Consider the following 10029-nt stretch of genomic DNA (forward strand, 5'->3'; position numbering starts at 1 on the left):
TTTAATGTGATTGCATGGATTTTTCTACTTCATAGATGTTTTTTGCTCTTCATAGTTTATGCAATTGGGTGAACGACAATTTAGATTAATTCTTCTTCAATTTTCTATTTAACTTGACTTTATTCAGCAGGTTGGTGGATAAATAAACATGTGTTATTAGTTTAACAACTATTTTCTATTCATCCTCATTTGAGTAGCTACAAATGGATAATGGAGTTTTCTTTTTCCCTTTATCATCCGGTGACTATTTATTAGTTGAAAGTTGCTATCGGATATTGCACAAGAAGAGTACAACTTTATCAGAAAGAGTCGACTATGCCTGATAAACAAATATTTAAGTGGAAGAGAATGTAACAACCCGACTCCTGATGTTCTCCTAAATCGAGAATATTGAATATTGAATATTGAAAAAAAAAAAATCAATTTAAAACAATAAAAAATATTACACACTCAACTCACCTTCTCTTCGACAGAGGAAAACAAACCTATGCAAAGGCCAATCAACTACAAGCCGATCCCCCGCGAGTGGCCCCATCTATAGTTAGATTTCTTGGAGTTCACAGCAACCAAAATAATAGTAATTAGTTTAATAAAAAAATATTATTAATACATAATATGGTATAGGAATATTGCTATGCTAAGGTAATGATTCCATGCTTTCCCTAGCTGGTTTTTCATTAGAATTATTAATGAGAATATTTTCAAAATCAGCCCAAGTAATATCATTCACCCTATGGTAATCAATATTGATAATTAAGTAGTACTACTTTTCATGACTCATTTTGGGTTTGCATAGCTAGGGGATAATTCATAATTGCGGCTTTTTGGCTTAAGGTCCACGAGACACAGTGAGGATGAGTTGAAGTGTGTAGATATGTATTCTCAAAGTTGAAGTGTTTAATTGCCAGTTAAAGCCAACTTAAGGAGTCTATCTATATATTATGCCAAAATAAAAATAAGCTTTGTTTTCCCCTAATTAATTATTATATGTATTAGGAGTGAATTTATAGGGAAAATGCTCATAAAAAGTTAAATTAAACAAAATACGAGAGAGAGAAAAAATGAGAACTATATAACACTTAAAAAAACTCATGATTTAGGCAACGGAGAAAGGTCACCCCTAGGCCCTAGTGAATAATTATGCAATGGCAGTTCTACGTTAAAGGCAGCGGAGCATCCACAACTTTAAAATCTCAGGTCCGCTACTGAAAGATCAGTAGCATCTAATATTAAACAAGAACTTTATTTTATTGCAGAGTACTCTTTTATTGCATTTACCACAAGGATACGAACATAGTACACTGTACTTTGATAATTACCACTAAGCCACCACTTCATTAATTTATTCTCACATAAATCACAGTCTGAATATCTTAGTAATTCCACAAAGTTTAATTAATTAGCTGTCCGAGGCAGAGGCAAATCTAGGATTTTTAGCTCATGGGTTCACCATTAAAAAAAAAAGAAGGAAAAAAATGTGCTAAGTGGGAATTGATCCCTAGTTCTCTAGGTAAAAAACTTAACCTTCAATCAAGTACACCATTTATCCTTTTTGTAGCATGTGTTCCAACAGGTAATATTATACCACTTTTAGAAAATATATACATAAAATATCTAATTTTACGGAGAGATAATGTGTTCACGTGCCCCAAAATTTCTACCTAAATACGCCCCTGTCTTGGAGGAGCAGCTGATGGGCTAATTGTACACTGATTTTTAATCATGGCATATTCATACAACTTGTTGCATTCCTTAGCACCAAATTAATTCAGTGAATGCCTCACAACAAGTACCATAGGAGAAAGAACATCTACGACGAACGCAAATTATACATCGTTCAATGATTGAGGCACACGATTTCTTTTTCAGCACGTTCTGACTGTTGTCCATGCTTATGTTATCGGAACTTTTCTCAGTACTCGGGGAATGACCAGTTGATGAAGGTGGTGGTGGAACAAATGGCCAAATATGCAACCATTTTATATCTTTCTCTTGTGGGATTATTGCAGTATTATCATCAGAGTTATGTTCATTGGCTAAACTATTAATAAAGTTTAAGGCAATGATGAGAAGGATGATAAGAAAGGCGAGGGAGTTTATTTTAGCCATGGCTATAATATGAAATACTTGGACACTTTCCATAGTTTTTTTTGGAGGATATAAGAGTGATTGTTTAGTGAGGAATTTATAGTGGTTAACTAGTTGATGAAGTTTGGTACAGTGATCAACCTTTTCAAGGTTATAGATGCGTGTGTATACATGTTTTTCAAGATGAGTAGAATTAATCCTTTGAATTTTAGCGTGGGCAAAATACATCAAAACACCCCTAAACTATACCCCAAAAGTTATTTTCACACTTAAACTATCCTAGCGACCCATTACACACCTAATATATGAAAAAGTGATATTTTTTACTCCCTCATATAATATGACCAGTTGCACTAGGGGAGAGTGTACACACTCTCTCCCCACATCAGCGCCACGTCAGTCCACATCAGCGCCACGTCAAAAAATCCTCTAATTTTTAATTTTATATTTTTTTTCCTTTCCCCTCCTCCCCCACCCTCCCTTTCTTCTTTATCCCTACTCCCTTTCTTTTTCACACTTTCAGCTCAAATATGAAATTGCTCCCAGTGACACTGCTCTAAATTTGTAAATCTTTATTCTATTGATTGGTAATTTGTTCAACTGGAAGCAATGGTACTGACCAACTTCAATGAACCAGTGTCGGTTTTGGTATGCATAAATTTTCATTCTTGTCTTTTGAATAAAAAGCTTCTTTTTGTTTTCTTCTTTTTTTTTGGCTTGTTTTCATGTACTGATGCAAAAAAATTGAAATTGGATATTTTGTTTAGGTGCTGGCATTGGTTGTGGATTTGGGGTAGGATGGGGTTTTGGAGGTTTGCTTCTTTCTTTTTTGAACTTTCCATTTTTGGGTTCTCAAAAATTCTTTTATTTCTCAATTTGCGAGTGCTTCCAATTTCTTGCTTATGGTTTCAGTGCTTTTGCATTAAAAAAGTTTACTAATTGCTACCAACGGGTCCAGCTTTGAAATAGGAAAATATGTGTTGTACATTCACATTCATACTAATTTTGACATTTGCACATTCATACTAAGAAAGAAAAAGGGAGTGCAGAAGAAAGGGAGGGGTGGGGAAATGAAGAAGAAAGGGAGGGGGGAGGGGTGGGGAAATGAAGAAGAAAGAGACGGGTGGGGGTTGGAAGAAAGGGAGGGGTGGGGAAATGAAGAAGAAAGGGACGGGTGGGGGTTGGGGGTGGGGGTGGGATTAAAAAAATATAAATTTGGTATTAAAAAAAGGAAAAATGAATTAATTTTAATTAAAACGCACCTATTTTTTAATTATTTTTACATTTTATGCCACATCAGTTCTCGAGGAGCAAATGATATCACTTTTTTATATATTAGGTGTGTAATAGGTCACTATTGAAGTTTAAGTGTGAACTCGACTTTTCGGGTATAGTTTAAGTGTCATTTGATATATTTTGCATTTTAGTGTGTGATTTTCGATAGTTATTGACTAAACCTCTTGAAATTGGCACTTACTCATGTGATTTGTTCTTGACTTAAAAATATCACACTTAAGAAATTAATTAAATCATCTAAATATAATTTCTAACCAACGGAAAAGGACTCCTTTAAAAATTTGAAGTGTTTGTGCCATAGTTTGATCAGATAAGGCACCTAAGAAAGAAAAACAGACTTTTAAAACTCGTGAATTAAACATGCCATGAGATATATGTGATTATAAAAACATGTCATAAAGAGTAAAATAAGAATTTTAATTTAAAATTAAAGTGTTTCTAAACATAGAAATGTGACATTTGCAATAGACGAATAAGGAAAGGAATTCGTCCGAGATAAACTGCTAATGGAGCTCTTTCGTTCCTCTTTACTTATATATGATGCCACTCACCATGGATGATACGATTCAAAGGTCGATGGTGTAATCAATGGCAATTGCAAGTTGGTTAGTGCATCGCATTGAGTGATTGCCTATTTGTCTTCGCTCATTGGCATAACACCTTGATGCGTCTGTCTGTAGTACCACATAAAACAAAATGATAACGGTGTAGCTGATAATATTTTACTATCATGAATAATATTTTATTATCCGTTCATATTAGTAGTCATAGTACTATTCTTATAGTTTCTTGTTCTTCAATTTTTGTCACTTTATGTTGTTTTTTGTATTTCTTTGATCGTATTAATTTGTGGTAGTTAATGTCCTTTTTTCATACTGCTTTATCATGTTTTTATAGTGTTTTGCCATGACTTTTTATACTCTTATGAGTTGTTTGTCCTTGTGCTGAGGGTCTACCGGAAACAACTTGTCTACCCTCCTAGACCCAACTTTGTGGTTGTTGTTTTTGTTGAAAAGGAGGAGAACTAGTATGGAATTTTTTACCAATATATAATAGCAATTGAACATTTTTTTATAGTATCAGTGTCAGTGGCGGGGCCAGAATTTTCACTAAAAGAGTTCAATAATATAACGAGTAAACAACGAAGAAGTCAATGGGGTTCAACATCTATTATATATGCACAAAAAATAAATTAAACTTTTTGTATACAAGATAATGTTTCGCCGAAGGGGGTTTGGGTGAACTATCACAAAATCATTGTGACGATAATTTATAAGCTTTCTAGAATAGAATTTTAGTCCTTCCAGGTTTAAATTGTATTTTTGCTTATTGTCACTTTAGTCTTAGTACTATTTCTAGTTTCTTTGCATATTTAGTCCTTAATTCTGTAGTGGGAGAGGACATGTGTATTTAGGGAATTAGCTAGATTCTGGGTAATATATACCCATAATATTGAATGGAGCTCATCATGAATTAAAGAAATAGCTGCTTTCCCTCTATCTTCTTTCTCTTCTCTTCTTTCCTTTTCTCTAATTTCTCCATTGATGAGCTCACCGGATCTCTTCATATCGTTACAAATGAACAAGAGTCCTTCTCTCTTGTTACATGAACCCCCCAGCCATTACTTGGCTCGGCCCCTGATTAATGTAGTTTAATGTGTGATAGTAGGTTAATATCGCTTTACCAGGTTATTAATATTTATCATAAAAATTTAATTATAAACCAATACGTATAAATAATAAACAATTATTAGTAGCTCCAAATTCCAATACGTATAAACCAACTAGTAATATTATTTGTACCTAAAAGCCTCAATTTTCAGGAACTGAATGACAAATAAATAATTATGGAAAAATGGCACCATCAATTAAATTAATTATGGCAAGTCATTTGCTGCTAAGATTCAGAAATTGTCTCAAGTCTTTTTAAATTTCTTTTTATGAATCCTAACAAAAAAAATTCTCTTTTTTTTTTCAATCCTATTTGGAATAGTTAAAAGTTTTTTTATTTTTTTATTTTTTAAAAACATACTCCCTCAGTTCACTTTTACTTGTCCACTATTCTTAAAAGTAAAAACTGGACAAGTAAAGTGAGAGGAGAGAGTAGAAAATCACACATATAAAAACACCTAATGGATCAATTTTTCTATAGTGCGTCACAAGTGAATTCGTCTACAGATCGCGACTCCCTGTTCGAATTCTTTTGAGTCCGGCAAAAAAAATTGAGCTTTTTTCTTTGATTGTTTTTTTTTTTTTTTTTTTCATTTTGTTTATGTATTTTTAAAGTTGTAAGCCTAAAACCGTCTCATAGGAATAATTACTTAGCATAGCTACTTCTAAGAGGTAGTTATTGATAATAACTATCTTTTAATTTATTCATATTTAGCAGCTACAGTGATTTTGTAAATTATCATTTATAGCTATACCAAAATACACCAAGCTTCTGTGGCTGGAGTGGTTATTCGGTGTGGCTCTGCCTCTGCCAGCCCAGGTTTGAATCTAGCTAACCACATTATTTTTCTTATATATTTTTTCTAGCTTCTTCTCCTTGTATTTTGAGTGTATCTGAGTATATTTCGTCATATGTATTTGGCTCATATTGTATCTCATATGTATTTGGCCTGAGTGTATTTCGTCATATATATTTGCCTCATATTGTATTTGATATGTATTTGGCCTGAGTGTCTTTGTATCTGAACGTATATGAAGCCAAATACTGTGAGAACACTATCAAATACATGCGAATACACAAAAATAATACACGCGAATACACAAAAAAATGCACGCGAATACACAAAATGTAGCTATGAATGGTAAGAAGGGACAGTAAGATAGTTATTTATGTAAGTTTACCTTTCTCATATGCGCAAGACCTTCTTTTGTTCTAGCCCATTTACTAACTCAATAATAGAAGAGAGGACTTTTCACCACCAATATGGTACAAAGTGCATTTCACACGAGACAAGAATGAGTAAATAAAAAGGGACCCACAAAAATTCCTTGGCTTTGCATTATTTAGAACAAGAGAATAGTGGCAAGTAGTAATAACTCCAACAATCTTTAGGCTAGAGTCAGGGAACAAAATCATGGCGAATCACTGGTAAACTTGCCTTAACAGCAAGTTATGGTAATCGTCACGGTTTTTGGCCAAATCCTAGTGAACACTATAACTCATTAATTAAGAACCACAAGATTTAAAAGTTTTTCTCACTTTCTTAAACTTTGTGTCAAATCAAAAGCAAACAAATCATTTTGAAACGGACAGAGTACTTTTTTATATTTTCGCTTCCAATAATAAATAATTGTAGCAAAATGGCATGCAACGCCAATAAATAATCATGTCAAGTGATTTATCCCTAGGAATCCAGAAATTGGTCTATTTTAGGAATGTTTTTAGTTTTTTCCAAGTTCTTTTTAAGAATCCTGTTTGTACGAATCCTACTTGGAATAGTTAAAAGAATTTCTTCTAAACTAATTCTCTTTTTTACGAATCCTAATTGGAATAGTTAAAAGAAATTAGTTATTAGAAACATAGAAAATCACACATATAAAAACACTTCATGGACCAATTTTTCAGTAGTCACAAATGAATTCGTCTCCAGATTGCTACCTCTTGTTTGAGCCCAGTAAAAAAAATTACTTCTTACCTCCTAACCATCTACTGCTCTTGGTGTTACGTACTTATGCAGAATATAATACCTGCATAACTCACCCCCAAACAAGCTACTAAACCACCCCTGGTCTAATGGAACTCCAACTAACTAATTTATCCATGTTAGAGTTGTATAATTACCACGTTCGGTGCAAGGGGTGAAAAGAGAAGGGGTAACAACTATTAGGAAAAGAAAAGCTAAAGTTGCTCTCTAATCTCCTATGAAGACTGACTGGTCAGAAATAGATTATACATGAAGGTTCAATGAGTGAATGTCGTTTCACACCTGATAAAATTGAAACAACTAATCTAATGACATGTCATAGTGAATAGAAAATGCATTTAATACATGCGTTAAAAGTCTTCGATTGAACTCAAAAAAGTGTTTTTGTGTATCATTAGCTTAGGGTGTCCTCCTCTAATTGAACAACTTTCAAGTCAATTTTTTTTTGCTTTTAAGCGCTTTTTTCTCTACCATTATGTCAGTTAGAAATCAGTGGCGGAGCCAGAATTTTCAGTAAGGGAGTTCAAAAATATAAAAAGCTAAATATACAAGAAGCTAAGGGGGTTCAACACCTACCATATATATATAAAAAAATAATTTTAGCCTTCAATATACACTGTAATTTTTTACCGAGGGGATTCGGATGAACCCCCTCAACTACACTTGGCTCCGCCCCCGTTAGAAACCATGGAAATAATAATAATAATCATATATATACTTTATTTGATTTATTAAAGTTGTTATAATACTACTTTGCCACGATTCAATTTCTTGAAAAAGATATTGAAACTATCTTTAAAAGAATTAGACCCACAAGGGTTCGCCGAGCTAGTTGGGTGAATCACTCCCACATGAGAGACTTGGGATCGATTTCCCTCACCATCAATCTTCTCAGTCAGAGCTTGTCACACCGAGCTTGTCAAGTGCGGTTCCCATAGTGATTTGCGAGCTACTGCACAGTGAACAGATTACCCAGTATGCACTGAAGGATAGCGGCCGCATGTTTCTTATTAAGTGATATTCCTATTTTAATACTACCAAAGTAGTTAATAAAAAGATTATGGATGCCCAACTACTCGATTGTCCCATATTATCAGATTTAAATTTACCAGCCTACATAATTTGTTCACTTCCAAAAATCTTTATAAATAAATAAGGCGTGTTATTTAAATATTCATAAAAATCATAGCAATCTTCAATTTAAAAAATATATTATGTCGATACTTAAAATTGTGCTCATAACAAATATCTGGAAAAATGTTACGGGATTGACCATCCACGTGTCATTAATAGTTTTATACTCTCTACTAGTTCCTATTAGGATATCATCCAATACAGGGACAAATTTGATCATCATCTAAGATGGGGTTGAATCAAACCTTAATCAATCGAACCAATTTCATATGGTTAACAAAAAATAATTTTGATCATATCATTGAGGGTTGTGATGGAATAGATATCATATTTGCATCTTTAGTCAGATATCTCAAATTGAGTCTTGAGTATGAAAATAAATTTTTGTTAGGAGTACTTTTCCCTTAAATCAGATTTATATGGCGCTAACTTGAGTTAATTATGATCCCAATATGAATGTTGGACATCACTAGCATCCAAAGGATGTGACCTACTGATCAATAAAGTGGATTGAGTGTCATGAAGTATCAGGTTTAGTTCCCAGTAGAGATAAATATTAGATGATTTTTTTCCATTTGTTTTAGCTTTGCTGAACAGAGTTACTTGATGTACCTGTTGCCGGTAGGAGGCGACTAAGGATCCATTGAAATTAGTCGCAAAAAATATCGGACATCACTACGAAACCAAAAAAGAAAGAGAAAAGTTACACAAATGGTCATTCAGTCAAAAATATTTACAACTTCTAGTCAATAATATATATACATATGTGTATATTATAGATCTACCAGATACTCACTCTGTCCCAATTTGAGAAGGTTTTTTAAACTTGTGGTCTAAAATAAGCTATAGATATTTATGTTGCCGTATATCATTTCATTAAGGCTAAAGGAGAAATTTTAAATATAGGAATCTATCATTCTTTTTTAGACTAAAAGTAAAAGTATATCATATAAATTGAGACAGAAGGAGTATTTAAGTTAATTTCTCAAATCAAAAAAAGAAAAAGGAAAGAAGTTTGACCTTTTTGCCGGTTAAAATTGTGCATTTTCGTCCACGACAGTTAAAATTGTTAAACAGTAGGTGATCCTTCAGCTTGCACTTATCCTTTTCTTGTGTATAGAAACTTAGAGAAACTATATATATCTACCTAAAATTGATGCAAAAAAAGTCATATTCAATTATAACCTGGTTGGCCTAGCTTTGAAACAAAATAAGTGTTTTTTGACAGAATAGAAGTTGTTTTTCAAAAGCTAAAAAAAATAAATACTTAACTTATCTCCAAAAGTTTTTTTATTTTTTATAATCACTTTTGAGAAATACATTTAGAAATATCTTTTGGAAGCTTAGTCAAACAATATTTAAGTAGTTTTAAAATTAATTAGGCAAATACAAATTTTTTCTCACCAAAAATATCTTATAAAAAAATACTTTTGAAAAAAAAATATTTCAAAATAAGTTGATTTTAGAAGTTTTGGCCAAACAAGTTATAAAATAAATTTTAGAAAGAAATGAAAAAAAAGGAGAAGGAACAAAATTGAAATATGTCAATAATTAAAGGACCAATAGTGTTACACATAAAAAAACTCATACGTGACATACTTGTTTCCGAATTCTACCTTTGGAGCCACTAGACATAAGAGCGGATTTAAAAATAAAATCGGATTATTTTAAAAAAATTCCTAAAATGAGTATATATTTGAAACCTTTAATCACGGAAAGTATATTTTTGACCCAAATTTATAACGAATGATATTTTTAACCATTTTCTCAAAGTAGAGGGGCATTTTTGTCCCTTTACCTTTAAAAGATTGACTTTTTTCCCGGTTAAAGCTATTAGCAACAGTAAACTACTTCTT

The 10029-nt window shown here is 32.5% G+C and overlaps 1 long non-coding RNA gene across 1 annotated transcript; it reads left to right on the forward strand.

The window, feature by feature from the left end:
* The first annotated feature begins 2337 nt into the window (after positions 1-2337).
* LOC132638830 (uncharacterized) lies at positions 2338-6054 on the forward strand. Its single transcript, XR_009581908.1, has 3 exons — positions 2338-2736; positions 2856-2900; positions 5804-6054. It is a non-coding gene; the product is annotated as an uncharacterized LOC132638830 (long non-coding RNA).
* The last annotated feature ends 3975 nt before the right edge of the window (positions 6055-10029 follow it).

Source organism: Lycium barbarum, chromosome 4, assembly GCF_019175385.1.
Source record: "Lycium barbarum isolate Lr01 chromosome 4, ASM1917538v2, whole genome shotgun sequence".
Taxonomy (NCBI): domain Eukaryota; kingdom Viridiplantae; phylum Streptophyta; class Magnoliopsida; order Solanales; family Solanaceae; genus Lycium; species Lycium barbarum.